This window comes from Trachinotus anak, unplaced genomic scaffold, assembly GCF_046630095.1.
Source record: "Trachinotus anak isolate AG129_WGS33_773 ecotype Australia unplaced genomic scaffold, CSIRO_AGI_Tana_v1 ptg000011l, whole genome shotgun sequence".
Lineage (NCBI taxonomy): Eukaryota > Metazoa > Chordata > Actinopteri > Carangiformes > Carangidae > Trachinotus > Trachinotus anak.
The window spans coordinates 26,030,703-26,051,242 of NW_027273862.1; the positions used below are offsets into that span (position 1 = coordinate 26,030,703).

General features: G+C 38.3%; 1 long non-coding RNA gene across 2 annotated transcripts in view; it reads left to right on the top strand.

Annotated features, from left to right (window-relative positions):
* Positions 1-4,418: 4,418 nt before the first annotated feature.
* The window catches only part of LOC139628050 (uncharacterized), a 146,864-nt gene continuing 130,742 nt past the window's right edge, over positions 4,419-20,540 (top strand). For both annotated transcript variants that reach the window (XR_011692666.1, XR_011692667.1), the window contains exon 1: positions 4,419-4,700. This is a non-coding gene — a long non-coding RNA (uncharacterized lncRNA). The remainder of the gene's footprint in view (positions 4,701-20,540) is intronic.

Sequence of the window (20,540 nt, forward strand, 5' to 3'; positions counted from 1 at the left end):
CCTTTCCATGTGGTGGCACTATTGATACACTTTTTTGAGCTAAATACCACAAACTATGCTGTACAACACAACAATCTCTCCTCTTGGTCCAGCCTAACAGCATATTAACACCTGCAATTTAGAAACTAACCCTGCTATTTCTCATATTAGTCAGCTATAAATTTGTTATAGCCTTGATTGTTTCCAAGAAACAAAAGGAAGACATCATGAATCATGATACCATAACACAAGATTACAGCACATTGCCCCTTAGCTTTTATGCAGTGCCCCAAGCTGAATTTCACCCTTTCCCCACCTATTTTTTTTTACTAATTCTGTCTTCCTATGACCAGTTCATTCCAACCATGTTTACTATCGTCAAGGCAGTTTTTGCACAGTCAAGCTCTACGTCTGCATCATCTCTGCATGCTCAATATTCGTCTGTTTTAAAGGCAGAAATAAACAATTATGAAGCAGCTATTACAGGTTGAATGAGCTGTTAGTTCTGAATCGTGGTTATATTGTATTGCACTTTCTCAATTCCTCCATCATTTACAGAAAATAGCAAAACATGTTTTTGAAAAATACGGTCTGCAGATGTCTGCTCCATAAATGAATTCAATTACCAATACAGTATGCCAGCTGCAGCCAGTTTCATTTTTGGTTTTGAGTTTATTTGAGGGAGCATTCATGAGAACAACTCTCTGGCTTCTCTTCTTTCTTCATTAGTTAACTCAGTGATCACTGCAGTGGTGTTGTTGAGAGAGGCTGTTTCTCACTTTGCAAAGCTTTGTGTTGTCCAACAGACTTGAGTCCAATGAAATCAAAACTTTATTAACTTTAGAAAAAACCTACTTTTTGATAAATCATATTTTTACATACAGATACTGTCTTAGTCAAAAGATAATATTAATATTTACTTATATATAAAGCCTGGAGGTAGAAGTTATTTGAGGCAAGCTCCTCAGGTCACCCTCTTTTTGTTAGTTTGAAAAAATTGAAAAACCAAAACTATTTGGTTTTAAATTAAATCTACTTTTCATTTTTTACCAATAAATATACAATATCCTATCAATATCCTAAATATCCACCTCCATACCCATATATTTCTGTCATGCAGCATGAGGTTGCTGGAGTCTCTCTCTGGACAAGTCACCAGTCTTTGACAAGGCCAACACAGACAGACAGTCACACTTACACTGACACCTATAGGAAGTTTAGAGCTGCTGACCTGTACTGATCTGTAGGAGGAGGAAACCCACGAAAACACAGAGAGAACATGCAAACTCTGAACAGAAGCATTTCCTGTCAAATTCAGGACATTGTTGTTGGGTGTTGACACAACTAATATTCAGGGTTCCTACAGATTTTCCATTTCAAAATTCAAGACTTTTCAAGGCTCAAAATTTCTAAACTTCTCTGCAGATTTTTTCGACCATATTTGACATCTGATTATACAAATAGCCAGATGTTTATTAATTAAATGAGTAAATTCAAAATCCAATTGTTAACATGCATAATACACACTGACTATGTATGCTACTACAGTGCACTCAGAAAGTATTCACCCCTTGCAGCCTCATGCTAAAATAGTTTAAACTAATTTTTTCCCTCATCAATCTACACTCAACAGTACTTCATGATGACAAAGTGCAAACTGAATTTTTTGCTAATTTACTGAAAAAAAAAGAAACCGAAATATCACATTGATCACTGAAATTTCCCAAGAGCACAGTGGTCTCCACCTGGCCAAACTGAACACTTGGGGGTGAAGGGCCTTGGAAAGAGATGTGACCAAAAACCCAATGATCACACTGACCTAGCTCCATCTTCTGTTTGGAGATGGGAGAAACTTCCAGAAGGACGACCATCACTGCAGCACTCCACCTGGGAGATCTGGGCTTTATGACAGAATAGCCAGATGAAGCCTCTCCTCAGTGAAAGTTTGCAAAAAAGCACCTGAAGGACTAAATGACTGTGAGAAACAAGATTCTCTGGTCTGATGAAACCAAGGTTGAACTGTTTGGCCTCAATTCTAAGATATCACGTCTGGATGAAACCAGGCATCACTCATCACCTGCCCAAAACCATCCCAACAGTGAAGCATGGTGGTGGCAGCATCATGCTGTAGTCTTCTTTTTCAGTGGTAATGTCAGGAGACTGGTCAGGGTAGAATGAATGGAGCAAAGTACAGAGGTATCCTTAATGAAAACCCGGTCCAGACTGCTCAGGACCTCAGACTGGGCCTAAGGTTTACCTTTCAACAAGACAATGACCCTAAGCACACACCAAGACAGCACAGGAGTGGCTGAGGGGCAACCCTAGCCCCTTTATACTGGACAAAAAAATTCAAGTAATATCTGGCATATGTCTTCAAGGTACAATTAGTCATTCCCGAGTCAAATCATTCTGGAGTGGTCGGGTATTTCAGCTTTAGCTCCAATCAGCAGGGATGGAAACATGACAACCGGGCGGACATGCTAATTTTCGTCCCTTTTTCAGTGCAATGCTATAATGTTGCTATAACCCCAGGAAATTGCTGTGACGACCTCTTCTGTGGTGTATGAGCAGAACTCTTTTTATCAGTCTCAACCAGCTTATTCAAGCACTCCTAGGAAACTTCATGAGCGCACTACCTATAGGCAGTTATAGTATAACTGCATCAAAGCCTTTTCACAACAACAACAACATTGTTCAGTTGGCATTGAGTTTGAAGAGACTGAAGCAGAAGATAAAAAGTAACCGCCATAACATAGCCACTGGCCTCCATGCTGCTTTCTACTGTTAAGCCACCATTACCACTCGTCTACTGGCAATGGGAAAGAGTCAATCGCCTTTTTTTGTGGGTTTACCCACATTTAAAAACTTGCACACATGCGCCAATTTTTGTGTAAAAAAGGTTTCCTTGAATGTCCTTGAGTGGTCCAGCCAGAGCCCTGACTTGAACTTGAGAGGATCTGCAGAGAAGAATGTTGGAAGATCCCCAAATCCAGGTGCGCAAAGTGTCATACCCTACGAAGAAAACTCACTGTGATCAAAAAAATCTGTTCTGGTATCATGCGTTGTCATGATGGGATATTGTAGATTGATGAAGGAAAAAGTTTCTGAAACAATGCAATGTTATTTATTTTTTTTATGTAAATTGAAATCACCTCTACACCTTGTCACAGAAGGGGTGTTCATATACAATTCACCACTTAACTAGACAGGAGAATTAAAGTCAATTGACTTAATTGCTCTGCAAAATGCACACTCCTGCGCTCTGCACATACTTCTTGCCTTGCTTTAGACAACATTAAGCTCGCTTTGGCCCGTGCTCTCTCACACAGTGGTAAACATTTTGGCTGTGCCGCTGCCTGCTTCAAACGCCATGCGTGATCAATTCATATTTAGAAATTCAGAATTTTAGATTTCATTAAACAATAGGAGCAAAAGTCTAAATACAAATATTTCTCCAAACTCTCTTTTCTTTTTTCCATACTTATCCAGACCAGGAAATGACTAAAATCCATACTTTTCCATACTGTGTAGGAGCAGCTGTAATATTGAATTCAATTAAGCCTTTTGCAGAGATTTTTGTTCAGTGTCCTGAAATGCCCCGAACCTCCACTTGTGAAACTTGAAGCAAACACACACACACACACACACACACACACACACACACACACTGCAAGCTGCAGGGTTTCTTCAACTTTCAGTCTCAGTGGAATTTCCATGATTAGAAGGCTGTAAGAAAATCGCTAAGACCTCTTTTTCTATTTTCCTCCTATGGAATGACTGAACTGTTTTAAATTGGCTGTTCTGTAAACATAATAGATGTTATTGTTCTTGATATATTGTGAGAGGTAACGGTCATGAAGAGATTCATGGCAGCAAAACAGATTAATATGTTGTATTGGTTTAAGTTAACTTGTTTGACCTTTGCCTCTGTGTTGTAGTAAACTACTATGCAAAAGTTTCCTGCACTTGCAAATGAAAATAATAAAATAAAAAAATAAAAAAATAAAAGATTGTTATCAGAGCTGCAGTGATTACACAACATTTGAATCTGTGCAAAATGGGCATTTTTTTTTTTTTTTTACCATTGTCTGGAATATTAGAAAGAAAGCAATCAATTAATCATTACAAACAATTATCAGATTAATAAATAAAGAACATCATTTGTTGCAGCCCTAATTCTTGTTATCTTTTTGTTTAGAGACATGGAAAGATAAACATTTTTGCATGATGACATTTTTCTTTTCTTTTTTTAGTTCAAGATTAGAGCTGAAATAAAAACACTATTTTGATATTCAATGAATTGTCCATTTTTAAGCAAAAATGCTACACATTCAAAATTTCCATCTTTTCCAGCCTTGCATTGTAATAAACCCAATATCTTTGGATTTTAGACTATTGATTGAATATCAAAAGCTATTTGAGAATATCACCATAGGCTCTCAGAAATTATTATGCAAATTTTTGACAATTTTTCTGTGTTTTATAGGCAAAACAACCAATCGACAAATGGCAAAGACTGTCGGGAGATTAATCGATAATCAAAATAATCTTGCAGCCAAGTCAAGACTGAACTTTGACCTTTACATGGCCGCCTCTTTCCCACATGACATACTGCACTGGTCGCTGCCATGAATCAAACGCACCCTCCTCTCGATGGCGGGTTTTGCCACTGCAGGGGAGCTGCTGTAACCAGCGCTGTTGTTGGAAATCTTCTGAACCAGGTGAGCTTTGTTTTTGTTTTCTGCTAATGTCCACAGCTGTGGTGATATTAGCTCGGCTGATAAGCTGTGACTAACTTTTGCTGAGGACTGACTTGTGTCTTAGTAAGAGTTTTCTGTCTACATGCAGTGCTTACACTGGGTCCAGTTGTGTTATTTTGTGTAGCTGAGCTTATTTTTTTCCTGGTGTGTAATACAAAGCTCTCACACTGACAATGCTAAAGTTAGCTTCTGTTAGCTTCTGACTCACAGGTGAAAGGGAACTAATGTGTCAGCACTGAAGGACATCCACTTCCTGCTGTGAAAGGATGTTACACATCCTAATTAAGGCCTGTTCAGATTTGTGAGACCTTTGCTTTTTTTATGATATAACAAAAAAATGTTGATTTGAATGTTCTTACTATCTAGACCACATTGGATCTAGTCTAGATGAAAAAACCACCATACCTATACTATATACTAAACCACTATACCAAATGTGGACTCGATTTACAGAGAGAGTGTAAAGTCTGTTTAAAACATAGTTTCAGATTTGTGAAAGTTGTTTTTCCTATGATCAGATCTAGATCAAAAATCTTTATATCTCGACTTGTCAAATCTGGACTAAATTAATCCACAGAAACCAAAGACTTAGTTTCAGATTTGTGAAAGCACCGAAACTACTATTCTGTCAGATTAATCCAGAGAACCTAGAGACTATTTGAAACACAGTTTTAAATTTGTGCAACCTTTAGTCTATTTGTGTGAAACACTCACAAAAAGAAAGGTTTCACTGGTTTTGTTCCCCCACACAGACACTGTCAGACTGAGTCTAGATTAAGAAAACAAAACCAAAAAAAAAAAGCACTATAACTTAACTTAACTTTCCCCTTCACCGCAGAAGTGGAAGCTAACTAAAGCAGTGTCTACTATTGATTTATATACTAATGAAATATGAATAATTATCTTAGGGATATGAGTAATTTTGTGCATATTTACCCTTTTATTATTTATATTAACTGGCTGTTGCTGTTGTTTTTGGAGGATTGGCTATTTGCTTACTGCAGACTTTGGTCCTGCATAGAGAGAAATATTCTACATTGGCTTTAGGGATGTAAATATAACAGTTGTCTTGGACACAGCCCATTAACATAATGAATATTTGTTTCATGGGAAACTGAATGTGCTTTTGTCACACACAAATTAGGTTCATTATTTCTCTCCACATTTCATATTCAGCGACCAGTTTAGAATTATTGAAACTAGGAAAATGGGTTAATGTGACGAATGTGTACACTATTCTTCATATTATAATTGCATCCTCACTGCTAAGCTCCTCTTCTACATTTTATACTCATTGTCACCCTTATATCCATGGGATGATGGTTGTCTGCTGCTTATCACTACATTTCATGAGAAGATATTGTCTGCTCCTAGCCTGAAGTCTTATGATTTTAAGTTGGCAATTATGTGCTGCATAGCTGATGTGCCTGAGCCTGCTGCTGCATATCAGGTGGATTGCTGGGCTGAAACGCATCCATCTCTACTCACTAAAAAATACATTCCCCTTGTGGTCCCAGATGCCCAGCTGGGGAATGGCCACGTGGTGGTGGAGGCTGCTAGCCAATTTGCTAACTCTGTTGTAACACTGCTGCTGCAAAAACTTGCTGCAGCCACTGCTGCTGTCTTGTAGCTTTTCATAAACCCCCACCCTCACTTCAGCATCCACCTGTAGGCTCAGAGTCTATAAGTTCCCCCCGGGGCAGTTTATTATCGTCACTCCCCAGTTGCTGCTGTGCTGAGGTTGGAGTTTGCTTGTGGGGAGTGACAAGCTCAGAGTCAGACACCAAATATCAGCTCTGAACATACTTTTTATTCATGTAATAAATCCGTCCTACGTGAGTTGGCTGCCTAAAAAGTTCTGCATCTAGAAAGATAAATAAATATAATCTTTTTATGTGATTCTTTACCAAGTTTGAAGGACATTTGAAATGACTGAAGCAGCAACTGCTCCAAATCCTGATTCCTGATGCAGGCCGTTCTGGTGATATCCTGACTGTTGCTAAAATGCACTTATGTATTCATAGCAACTTGTGGTATAACCCATTTTATCTCCCTTTGAAAGTCTGTCTTCACATACTACAATATTTATCCCATCACTAGTGTCTTGACATAGTCCTGGAGGTCAAACAGAAATGCTGAACTGATTTTTGTTGCCGCAGGCACACTCGGTGTTCATCTCTCTCACTAACAGCTTACAGTTCTGTGGATTGTTGCTTTTGAGGATGAAGAGCCTAAAATAATGGCAAACAAATGGACACTGTGGATGCTTGGGTGTTATGAGCACCAATCCTCATTATCCCACCGTAGTCTGCTCACTGAGCACATGTACGTACATGATTGGACTTGCCCTTCCATTTCACTTGCCACGCTGCAAATCGCTGCCACGTTGGCGGGTTCACTCCATTCGGGCACGGCATGCTATTAAGGGGTTATTTGTATAATTTACCACTTCTAATTCCAAGGCTCAGCCATATTGGCAGGAACATTCAAGACTAAATTGAGTGTGAAGATTGAGAGGAATTAATGTCTGCTGGACTGTGAGCTGAATGCATGCCTTCAGTGGGCCCTCGGCCACCACAAGGACAAGAGTCTGAGAAGGATTTGTACGTTAAAGGTTGACTTAGCAAAGTCAATAATTGAGCTACTCTGTGGGACTTCGTCCGCCCCAAAGCAATCAGCCATTCTTTTTTGTTGGATAGGAGGAAAGAGGCGAGCAAATCTAATATTACTACATGGCTTGTAGGTGGAACACAAACAAAAGCTTTAAGAGGAATTTATTTTTAAAAACAGAAATTATATATATTTTTAAAAACGATTTGGTTATATTGCTTCAGCAATGCAAATATTCATGGCTTTGTGAAGTAAAATATCAAAGCAAAGTTAAGTTGATTTAAGTTGGTACTTTTATAGAAATAACAAAGAACGAATCTGTATTTACAGAAACACTACGGAATGCCTAGTTATTTTAATATATTTTATTTTGCAAAATTTCCTGACTAGATGTCAAAATGAAGTCCACATGTGTCTCACTAAACCTGATTGGTGGGTTAATTGGATTTTAGATGGTGAGCCACACTGGAAGTGCTTATTTTATTTTAATAAAACTTGTCTGCCTCACTGACCTATTTTTCTATTTTGAATAATCGTATTAATTGTCTGTGGAATGTGAGTGGTTAGCTTCTGCAGCATCCGATGTGCTTCTAAATACCCTTGCCTGTTTTCTGTGTTAAGTCCAACAAACTGGCAGTGTCTTGATGCAATGTTAATTCTCCGGAAAAGCAGCTGTTTAATCACATTTGCTCCCCGAAACGACACATCTCCGCTACTGTACCCTGATGTGTGATGCATGCCATCCTCAGGTTTAGTTGAGAGAAGACAGAAATGGGAGATCTTACCGGTAGGCAAAATACCCTGATTTGTTAAGCTCTGACACTAATATAGCTCTTATTGAACCTTTTATGTCTCCTCATTATTTCTTATTAGCAAAGACCAGAGTTGAAAACATTTAGGCTTCTCATTTATAGCCAGTGCAGCCTGTTAAAATGACCAGCATCACCAGGGATTAGATTATATCAGCTGTGGGTAATTAGCTAATGTTAATGCCATAACAGCTACACTGAAACTTTGGTCTGCTGGTTAATGTGCTCTCTCCAAGCTGCTGACTGTTCTCTGCCAAAGACTGTTCATTAGTGAAGAGACACATCACTCTGTAACTACCCTCTGTAGTCACTAAGTGTGAATTGTGTTTCTGCTGTGTTTCTGAGTGGAGACTCTTCTCTAGAGAGATGATCTATACGTCATCCAGTTAAACTTCTGCATATCAAGTCAATGTGAGGAACTCATTAACCTCATAATTCTGAATCAGAACTGCCCGTGTTTGATCGGGTAGATTGTGAATAATCAGGTGTGAGAGTCGGTATGTTAGGGCTAATCAATGCGTCAGAACGATCAATATCAATCTACAATCAATGTTTCAGATCTTCTGCCACTCATCTTATTTTCAGGATGTAGCTGCAGGTAGTGAAAAGGAATTGGGTTAGCTTAATTAATGTTATTGTTAATAGCTACTGCCAAAAACTCTATTTAAGGGGGTATGATATTCAGATCCCCATCCTTATAAAAGCCAAAATGCATTAGTATTGCAGCTTTATTATTTGTTTGTTTATTTATTTATTAATTTACTGTAGCTTTATTATTTTTTAATAAGTTAGAATATTAAATGTCTTTAAAATGTCAGACTATAGTGAAAACAAAAGAAAAACATACACATGGGCCTTTTTTTACCCATCAGATGCAGCTGTGAGAGCACATCACTGAGGTAATCTGTGATGCTGTTAACCTGCTCCAGCTTACCCTGAAATGATCCAGAAAGCCTGCATCATCACCAAAAATACCATCAGCGTTCCCAGAGGATTACCTGTACTTTTGATATAGCCCTTCCTGCAACATCTCCGTCTTGATATGAACAAAAACATTTCCTTCAAACAAGCCAGACAAGTGGTATAAAAAACTGTACAGCTGGTGTCTGTTGTTGAAATTACAGAAAATGAGAAGAAGGGCAGTCGTGTTTAGAGGCCAGAAGAATCACTTTGCTTTGTATAATGACATATCTCTTGCATCAGAGGGATGATAAATCTTCTTTAGTGTTTCCGGGCTGTTTTTCCACATTTTGGCCAGAAAAGAGATCTTAAAGCAAATAGCAGGTAACTTGAATTTGTTGTTGCATTATGAGTGAAAGTGACTGGTGCATATTGAGTGTGCTGAGCCTCGTTCATTGGATTCCCAAGAGAAATTGAAGCAATAGATTGCAAACATTCCCATTACCTCAGCACAGAGCCAACTTTGTAAATAGAAAATCTTTAGAGCTTCAATGTGATGACAGAGCTGCATCAATAGAAGAGTATACCGACTGTGCCTTAATGGCAGAGCAGTGATTAGACTTGTGTTCATGTTTTCACAATATCTGCAGTTCACCTCCATGAGGCCTCCTTATCAGTACTCATTTTTAATGTTACTCTCAATTGGGTAGATTATATGTATTTGTTTTTTAAAACTGTGTCTTGAGACATCTGAATAAGAGTTAAATCACTTTTTTCAGTTTAGTCTTAACATATTAAAATTGTGGGAGGCATTAGTTAATTATTAACCTCATTACAGTCTATTGTTTAACTTCCCACAACTATTCCCCCATCCACACTGATTCACATTATTTATGCAACCTTAATACCCTTTGCCCCCCCAGAGATCAGTAGTTTTATGTAGTACAGATTGAAAATGAAGCTTTAGAGAAGACATTTCAGCTTCTGGTAAAGTAACTGTCTAGTCATTGATGCTGATCAACCCTGTCGTACCCTCCTCAATGGATGATGGCCATTATGTGCTATTTGATGTGATGTAAAAGCCCCCTAGTTATGCTTTTACACATCTTCTGATGCTTTTCTTTGAAGTGTGTTATTTTGATCTAAGCATCATGTAAGTAGTGACTTTGTTAGAATCAAAAAAGTGTTGCAACAAATTGCCGTGTCATTCTGGTGGAAGGGTTTCTGTGCCTCAGTGACCCTAAAAGCATTGTGGTTGTGAGGCACCTGAGTGGGTCACCCAAGGCAAAGTGGTCTCAGCTCATTGGCTGGACAAATGATGATTCACAAAGTGGCCTTTTATGAGTTTTGAACGTTTGAAATTGGGACACTTGGGTCCCCATCTCCGGTCTACTTGCTAAAAATGAGAAAATACATTGTTTGTCATTGCCTTGCAAAACAACCCAGATTTCTGATCTGGTGTCCCTATTAGCAGGCTGTCAGTTCATTTCCTTCCAAAACCATTATCAATAAACAAGACAACAATATTTGTATGACCCTGCTGTGATCTGCCAAGTGGTCAAAGTCAAGGACTAGGAGTACCCTGCAGTCTGATTAGAAGAGAACAATGTTGACTGCAGGTGAAGAATGGTAAACAAGTGACTGGCCCTTGGGGTGGAAAGGGTGGGGGGCAGTTCTTAATTTGCTGATTAATCAAGTATGCAAGTGTTGTTCACAGCACTGTTACACACCTGGTATTTTTAAAAACCTGCAACTGCAAACACAGTGTTTTGCTTGTAGTTTGTGGCCAACAATAAATGAGATGGAAACCTAAAAAAAAAACACCCTGTTGTGCTGTTGCATAGTATGTCGTCATCACACTAGAGGGTTGCGTGTACAAATGTCGACCATTGTGCTTTTGATATGTCAGTTGACTAATTGGCTTCATCTTCCTAGGTCTCTGGCCGAGCTGCAAATCACAAAGCTTTGGAAGGAATTTCACCCCTGGGAAAGTTCCTGGACAATAGTTGTTGAGAGGTTCAAGTTCTCAGAATGTTTGGTGGAAAATAGGGCTGCACAATGTGCAAGGAAAATCAAATTGTGGTTATTTTGGCAGGGATTGATGTGGATCACAATTTCAGTTGGAATGATGTTTTTGCATTTCATTTTTACTGAATGCTGCTAACAAATGCAACACATTTTAACCTTATCAAAATAATTGCAACTGTTGTTTTTTTTTTTTTTTTTTTTTTGGCAGCTCCTGTGATTTGGATGTTGCACTTGGCAATATTGGGATTTCAGTTATGTTTCAATAATTGTGCAGCCCTAGTTGAAAAGCAAAATTATATCTTTTTTAACAACTCCTAGATTTATCATTACTGATTCAGAGAAACCTGGAAAAGTTCAAACAATTCACCTTTATTAGGGCTTGATAGGCAAGAGCAAACAGTAGATAAAATCAGGGCATTGACAGTGGTCAGTAACAGGCAGGCAGATAAACCAGGCAAAACCCATAAATGGGCAGATAGTCAAAAACAGGCAGGACAAACAGGCAAGAAAGGCTGGAAAGCTACAGCATGGAAAGCACAATAGACAGTCTGGCAGGGAATGAGTGGAAATGGGCTGGTATAAATACTCAGAGCTGATCAGGGAATTGGGAACAGGTGAGTAGGTGAGCGAGGAAGGAAAGGCAGGAAAACTGGGGATTACTGAAGGGCAGGAGGGCGTGGCAGGGTCTGAAATGACAGGAGAGTTAGTAGAATGGAAAAGACAAACAGAGAACGAATGCCCGCGTGGCAGTGCGCACTTTGGTCATGATCATTTTCTGCTGTTGGATCATAAAGGCAGTGCTAGCTGAATACAGTAAGAAATGAAGCAAGTGAACTAAGTGTTGTTTTGGCAGATCTGTCCAGGTCCATCGAGCAAAGAGCTCTGCTGCATTGTTTGGGGGGGGGGGGGTGTTGTCTCAAACAAAAAGGGATGCCAAAATAGCAGAGCAAGTTGTGCATGAGACATAAGAGGTTGTGAGGCACTAATAACAATGTCATTCTACTTCTGCCCTTGTTCTTGACAGTCATAATTCACATGGCTGCTAATGGTTCTTGTCAGGCGAATGTGTAGGCTGCTGTAGCCATTTGAACAAACAACAAACTGTGTTGTTTTTCTCGTCTCAAAGGGATTTTTTTTTTTTTTTTTTTTTTTATATAAGAAGAATAATTATATCCACCATTATATGCAGCATGTTGCAGATATACATTCACACAAAGCCCCTCTCCAGTATTGTAGTGATTACATAAAGATATGCTGCAGAGTAGATGGTTGTCCACCTGCCAAACTGATATGAATCACTCAACATGCCCAAGCTCTACCCTTGGCAAGAAATTGCACAACAGCTTTTTTATTTTCCTCCTCCTATTTGGTGACAAAGATAATCTGCATCACTTGAACGTATCCATGTATTGAGAAAGCAAATAAATGGGGACAGTCAGATAAGCAGTGTAAGCAGTATAGGCGCCTACAGTCTCATTTCTCAAGACTTCAAATATACCATGTGACAAAGCTAGCTTCATGTTTTCATTGGTTGCAAACAGTATGCACATATTTCTGCACATTTTCTGTCTTATTGTTATTTTATTTTATTTTTTAACGCATTCCCTGAGGATGAATTACATTATAATTTTAACCTGAAATACATATTCTGTTGATTCCAATTACTTTTGTAACTTTGTTTGAAATACGTCACTAAAGAGTGATCCCAAACCTGAGCTGCTGTTTTTATTTGCAGCATCATTACATAACCATTTTAATGGGAGAGTGTGTGTGTGTGTGTGTGTGTGTGTGTGTGTGTGTGTGTGTGTGTGTGTTAAGCATCATCTTGCATGTTTTCCTGTCAACCAGTATGTTGCTTTACACATTGTGTGACAGTGTGTATTGTCTTGCCTTCATATAAAACCCATTTTTTACCCTACACAGTGCAACATCTCTTTGTATCTCCATGACAGCAGTCTTTTGATCAGAGATTGTGTGTTTCTGTAGACTTGCATTTCAGGGAGATTAGAATAATACCTGCAAAGAAAATCTATCGATAGCGTGTTTGTACAATCACAGTAAACATAATAATGCCATTCAAAAAGCACCCTCGTGCCTCCTTGCCAGGTTTGTCTCTGAAGAGGGAACATTTGTGATGATGGTCAAAAAGCTGCTGCTTTGTTTTATCCCTCTTTTGCTCTTTTCCTGCCTTGGTGACAAATAATCCTTTCTACTAGGAAATGTGAATCTGACCATTTACCCCCTGCTATCAAATCAGCACAGTACACTGCCAGTGTGTCTTGTCAGTCACAGTGAGCCCAGACATAAAGGCATCGTTTGCCTCTGCGGGCTTATGTGCTTCTCCTTAATTACCAACCCAGTGGCTGAGTGAATTTAGATTCTGATATGGACTTCCTGGGCTTTTGGCATGATTGGGTTTTTATCATGTCTGGGAATGCTTAGAAGAATAAAGACAACGGACACATTGATCTACATGCTAATCAAATGGCTGACTGCTCTGAAATTTATAGCCTGCGGGGGGAAGGTAAATGCTCAGCAGCCTCAGTCTGAGGTCTGGCTGGAGACTAAAAACCTGTGCATTTAAAACAGAGTCCCCAAACAACAAGAGTTCTCCCACTTATGATCTGACTTTCTTTTGCTGTAGAGAATTTATTCCATTCAGACATGGCATGATGTATGCTTTATTTAATAAAGTAGACTTTTGTATTAGATTAGATGACCAATTTGAATGATGCTGCACTGGCACAGTCATGGCTGTGTCATTTAGCATGAATTACAATGCAGAGATGTTGACAAAAGCCATTTTGCAAGGTCACTTGTCACAAAGGATTTAAAGGAAAACTCAAAGTGATTGATTGACCTTACAGAGTAGGTAGAGAGCAAGGGAGAGGCATGAATCGCTCTCTGCTTCTGCTGCTACACTAACTGTCAGAACAGAACTACAGATCTGTAAATGATTACTTATTCATCAATTGACATAAAAAGAATAATCAGCTACATCAATTAGTGATTGCTCATTTAAGTCATTTTCCAATCAAAAAATGCCAAACATTACTTACTTTAATCCCCTCAGTTGTTGGGTTTTGCTCCCATTCACTATGTTAAGTGATACTAAACTTGTACATCTTTAGGTTTTGGACTGTTGTTAGGAAAAAAAGCTATTTAAAGACATCACTTTTAGGGGTGTAACAATAACTGATACTTTGGTACTAAGTCGATGCCAAAATTCTGCTGGTACTTGCTTTTCTACAGTACTCTAAACACTGGTGTGTGGAGATATTTTGTATTTGACAGGGATTATCAGGGACAAACTATGTCAAATGTATTGTGATATCCCTGGCTCCTAATGACTAAATTCCCTGATGATTAAATGGAAATTTTAATTTAGACAACTTCATTAGTCAAAAAGTCAGAAAACTGTCAAAATTGAAAAAAAAAACCCCATTGAATTGGGGTCACAGCATCTGTGGGTAAAGGATGTCATATTGCTTTATGTGGAGTGAGGCTAACGTTAGCAGTGCTAGTAGCAGCAGTCTTTTTAACAACCACATGCCTGTACAGTTTACTCCGACACAGCCTACATTAAATCTTATTTTCATTTTCTAGATCAAAATGCTGCCAAACCTTGCTGGTTTTACGAGATGTCAACTGTCCCTCTTTCCACCTTACTCGTTTACAACATCCAGGAATTAGTGGGGGGAGAGGGGGGAGCTGACGTCTGCTATTGACGGTTTTAACATCCTGGATAAGATATTAATAATTTTTTTAAAAGATTAGTATTTCTGGTGCCGACAAGTGAGGGTTGTAATGTTTAATCGTTCAGTTGACTAATCACACATACCCCTAATTTAAATCTGATTGCAAGATTAGTTGATTAACAAAGAATTATTCATTTGTATTCTATTAGTGATTTATCAAGCAGAAATGCTAGACAGTCTCTATTATCAGCTTCATATACAGTATGCGAGGATTTTATATGATTTTAGCTGTTCGGAAATTGATCAGCAACTATTTTGGTAATTGATTAATTGTTAAAGTTGTACTCTCTTCATGGTTCCAGCTTCAGTTAGAATTTGATGTTTTTCTCTGAATCGTAACTATTGTAAATTGAATATCTTTGGGTGTCTGACTGTTAATTGGACAAAACAAGATATCTGAGCATGTCACTGTGGGAATTATAAAAAAATCTATATTTCTTTTTACAGGTTTGGCAATTCATTGGTTAATCTGCTAATTACTTTCTAGATTAATCAATTATGAAAATCATGATTTGTTGCTCTACATACATGATTTTATTCAGTCAACGTAAAAGCAGTTTAGGCCTGAAGTCTGTCAAGCTAATTTGTGCTATGTGGTCTGTCTGTGAAGCAGTAGAGGGCACGTATTAAGAGTCAAACCAGTACGTTAATCTGATTCCTATTACTCTTGGTCCTTCCTACACTTGGCTTACTCCTCTTTTTTTTAACAAGAACAAAGTCTAGTTTGTCCCTGGCACTTGTCTCACTCTCCTCCCATCTGTTTTAGGAGGGCATTGCTGCTATTCATCAAGGGCACTGTAAGCGTTCATCAGACGACTGATTATTCCTCTGTTCTCCCATTCCTGTCCTTCTCGTTTGATTTCCATCAGTGGGGTCTTGTTCTCCCGCTCTCTCCTTCCCCCCTTAATTAGCCTCCAAGAGAAAATTGTGATAATGAAGCAAGGAGAGGAGAGATTCCAATTTGGAGTATAGCTAACTCTTCAGAGACACACAATTTAATTCCTAATTCATCTTTCCAAGGCCACACTGTAAGTTTCAGTGTAACCATCCTCAAAATGTGTAGACAAATCAAAAAATATTTATGAAATGGTGACAAAATTCTGGAAGAATATACATTGCATTTTAAAGTGTATATGCTAGTGCTGAAACAATTAGTGGATTAATTGAGTAGTTGATCAACCAAAATTTAATCCAGAACAGCTTTGACAATCAAGCAAAATATCCAAACATTTACTGGTTCTGGCTTCTGAAATGTGAAGGTTTGATGTTGTAAGTGTGTGTGGTGTAGTGTGTAATTTCATAACAAACTAAAGATGAAAAACATATGTTGACATATTTTTCAAGACAAAAATGAAACTAAAGCTAAACAAAAAGTAACTTTTGAAAATAGTGACTGTTTTAATGCAGAGTCCTACTCGAAGATCTGCATGTATCTGTGAAACTGTACACTGTAATCTGAATCATTAGTGTCCTCCGCTGCCCAACACGTCTGTTTCAGTAGTCGATTTAGCCACTTGACCTGTTGCATTAAAGCATCTTGCATTCAGTAACATTGTGTCTCTGTCAGTAACGTTATCTGTTGTTCTCGGACGGATTGAGTTAGATAAGATGCAGCATCAAACACAAACAGCTGAGACAAACTGTGAAAACATGCAGGGTAGCACACTGACATTGTGGATGTGGATGTAATGTTAATGCTACTTTGATTCAGTTACTCTTTGTGTTGCCATCAGAGGGAATGAGTAAGTTCCAGGATTAATGTTGGCGGCCAAACATCTTAAATCTCGCTCTGAAGAAATATCACTACATTATCTGACATTTTAGCCTCTCTGCTAACGCTAAACCCAGACAATGAGCAGGATTTAAGTGAACAAGTGATTGAAACCAGCTTCTGAATGAGCAGCTGCTCTGCTGTGGTGATGCTAGTTGAGCAGGAGCAACAAAGAGTTCTGTTCAAACAGCCAGAATTTACAATGACAGCTGGATTAACTGAGGAGAGTCAATCTCTTGTATTACTGCAGAGCACAGGGGCGTGGACACTGTGTGTGAATAAGCAAACTGCGCAGTTTCCACTAACGTAGCGTTAACAGATGTCAGTGCCTGTAATCATGGAAACTGCACAAAACAAAATAATATGCTTAGAAGGCAAAAATGAAACCAAAATTATGAACAAAAACTAAACTATGTTGACACACACTAGACCAAAACTAACGAAGATCAAATGACTAAAATATGACAAAAATTAAATGACATTTTTGTTTAAAGATTAAGATCCAAACTAAATCAAAATCAGAAATCAGGTGCCAAAATTAACACTGGATTGTTTCATTTAAAATTGAATGCAGTTGGGTTTTGGACTGTTGCTCAAACAGTGTCTATTGCATAATTAGATTAATTGATAATGAAAATATTTTTTATAGCTGAATGTCCACTCAAGACATACAGTTTTGTTTTATATAATGTTGGAGTTCAATGTCTGGTGATCACAAGCTTGGAATGAACTTTATAAACATTGACAAAGGTAGAGACTTCCTCTCATGTGCCCTCTACAAGGCTTTTATCTTCATGCAAACATTTCCAATACTCTGGAATATCTCTCTCATTTAGATGAATCCCTCTACAAACAAGCTGCATACATCAGCCAGTACTTTCATTTAAAGCATGCATCGAATGTGTGTTTGCAATCTCTGGGGGAGACAAACTGATAAGAGGATTGATTGACAGATCAGGGGGTGTTGCTACGCCATAATTTATCTCCGAAGGGCTGCTGCAGAGTTCACATTGAGGCGAGATAATGTCATTTTGCGCCTAATAAGCTAATGGATCTTAAATCCATTTTTTAGCGTGCGTATGAGCTGAGCACCATTACCCTAATGGTGATGCACAGACTAGTGAATGTTATTTGAGTTTAAATCCACTCTAACCTCAAACATCTGCGGGAAGGATTATGATGGAGGAAGTGATTGTTGCAGCGTTGTCTCCTCAGTTAACTCTGGCCCTGGAATTCAGACGCTTCCTCAAAGGGATTAGATTATATTTGCTGGATTTAAGTCACTAAATAGTTGATTATGGATTTATAGTATTTATCATTCACTATTATAAACTATTATTGTGGTATTTTTGTATCGAGGTCCTCTGTTTGTACAAATTGAATATCTCAGAGCCATATCTCAGTAACACACTTGAGGAAATTTCTGCAAATATGGCACAATCATTCACTGGGATTCAAGGATAAAATGATTAGATTGGAATTTTAGGTGGCAAAGGTCAAAGTTCAAGGTCAACGTGTTGTTAACATGAATTATTACTTTTTAACTGCCTGTAATAATCAGATGATGTTTCACTGTTTCTCCTGCCCTTATGATTATCATCCTCATGGACTCGTCCTTAAGTAATCGCTGAGATGGTTGTAATGTTAATTTAGGACCCCTTTCTAATAAATTGGACGTGCTGGGCTGCAAAAGAAACAATATACACCTGTTTGAGCAGCCACAGATAACAGGGCACCACTGCCGGACACCGTCCTGCTGTAGGGAAAAAACGCAGATGCTCTTATTTGGAGGAAATTCCTGGAGCAAAATTGCAGCTTTTTTCTTCCTCTTTGGTAGTTTTGACAACGCCTTTCTTGGTGCACTGTGCTGATCACGATACAGCGCCACCACATGATGTAATGCTGCAATTGCAGTTACAAATGACAGAAATCCATCAAGTGCATGTGTGTTTTCCAAGACACCCACTAGAGTTTGTGGAGAGCTGGAGGCCGCACGAAATTTGGTAGAAGCCTTGCAATTCTCTATGCAGGAAAAACCCTGTGATAATAAATTGAATATTTTTTGGTTTTGCACTGTTAATAACAACAAACAATGTGAAGACATCATCTTGAGCTCTGGAAAATGTCTGAGTATCTGATAATGAAGTAATCTTTCATTATCAGTAATCTTAATCTTAAAAAATCAGTGCACAGACTTGATGCTGATGACACTTGACCAAAAGGACTTTGTTAGCCACTATGTCAGAGAAAAAAATTCAAGAAACTCTGTGTCTAATAAGCCATGGCAACTGTAGATAATCCACTTTGGGGTATTTTGAGAAATGTGAACAGAGCCTACTAAACAACACAATTATTAGGGTTAGAAGTCTTCCAAGTTTTACGAATTGCCACTTAAATCATGCAGCCTGATGTACTTCTAGCCATTTGCTTCTAGAGAATGCTTACTGGCTGAGGCTGCAGTATGTTGGGCATTGACCTTAGACAGTGAAGAGTTGTGGCTCTTCCGGCTAGTCTGTCTTTGTTGTGGACTAGTAATTACTTGTTAAAGCCTGGGCCATCCGACATTTCCCACATTCATCTACCAAGGGCCACCTCCTACAAAGCAAATCTTTTGATGAAGTGTCTTGCTTTGTTCTGGACCTTTGATTGAATGCCATTGAGGCTGCTGCCTTAGAACACACAACACCAGTGTCTTGGCGTTGCTCATAGCCACCCTCCTGATGCCCATGAGCATGCTAATGTCTATATAAAGCTCATTCATGCTCATCTGTGCTGGTTCATTCACCTGTGTATGTATGGACACTAGTGTTATTACAAAGGTTGCATGTTTTTCATTTTTTTCATTTTTGCAGGGGGTTTCCACTGAGTGTATTTAAAATGTATTTAATCTTTAAGAGCTCATAAAAGCATATCATGTAGAAACAAATGAAAGACTTCCAGATAAACACAAAATGCAAATGAATGTAAATTGTAGGCTAATAAACACGGGAAACACACCTCCTATATGCTCGCAAATACACATTAACACACACATCATCACATACACTGATTTCATTGTCTGCATCAGGGATTTACAAACCTATTAAATTGCTCTTACATGCTATTTTATGCATTTGTTGTTATCATACTAAATTTAAATGTGCTACATTCTATTCTCATTTGGATTGAATTATCCTATTTAATTGTGTCTTTTTCTTAGTCTTTGTGTTTGGTGTTATTCTGTTTTGTGTTGAGGAGTGATATGGTCAGTGAAACTTTTTCCCTGCTGAGACATGGCAATGTTTCCCACAGAACTTGATTATTCTATGTTTGGAGATATCTCCAAAAGTCTGACACCACTTGTTTGGGAATGGGAATAAAGTGTAATACTGAACTCACAATGATTTTTTTAGGCTGGTAAATACACAGCTGTTAATGTTAACATTGGCTATGTAGCGATAGCAAAAACCTACATATAGCTCCTTTTTGTGTCAGAGCCTGACCACTTTCTGAGATTGATGCTAATATTGTCATTTTAAAGTTTTAAAACAGTTCCCTCCCATATTCATATTTTAACATAAATACATAAAGATCCCTCAGATTTGGTTAATAAAAAACAGTATGTAATCTTGTTAGTGCTTCCTGGGGGGAAAATTATCAGCACCATTTATAAGGTTCAAACATATTTTTCCTTTTATGCAGTGAAACATATAGATAATACGGCCCACAAATTGATCCATCTGGTTATTTTTTTAAGATCCCATAATTTACATATCTGAATGATTGCATAAAAAATAAGGTGTATTTAGGTAACCACTTGGAGAAATAAAGTCTTGCAACGTTGGACACTGGATCCAGGTGTGCTGTGCTGGGGGCATAGCTGAGGGTGGTGACTGCTTTGTTGTGACATCACAATGTAATCGAAGTACGGACAGCTCATTTTAAG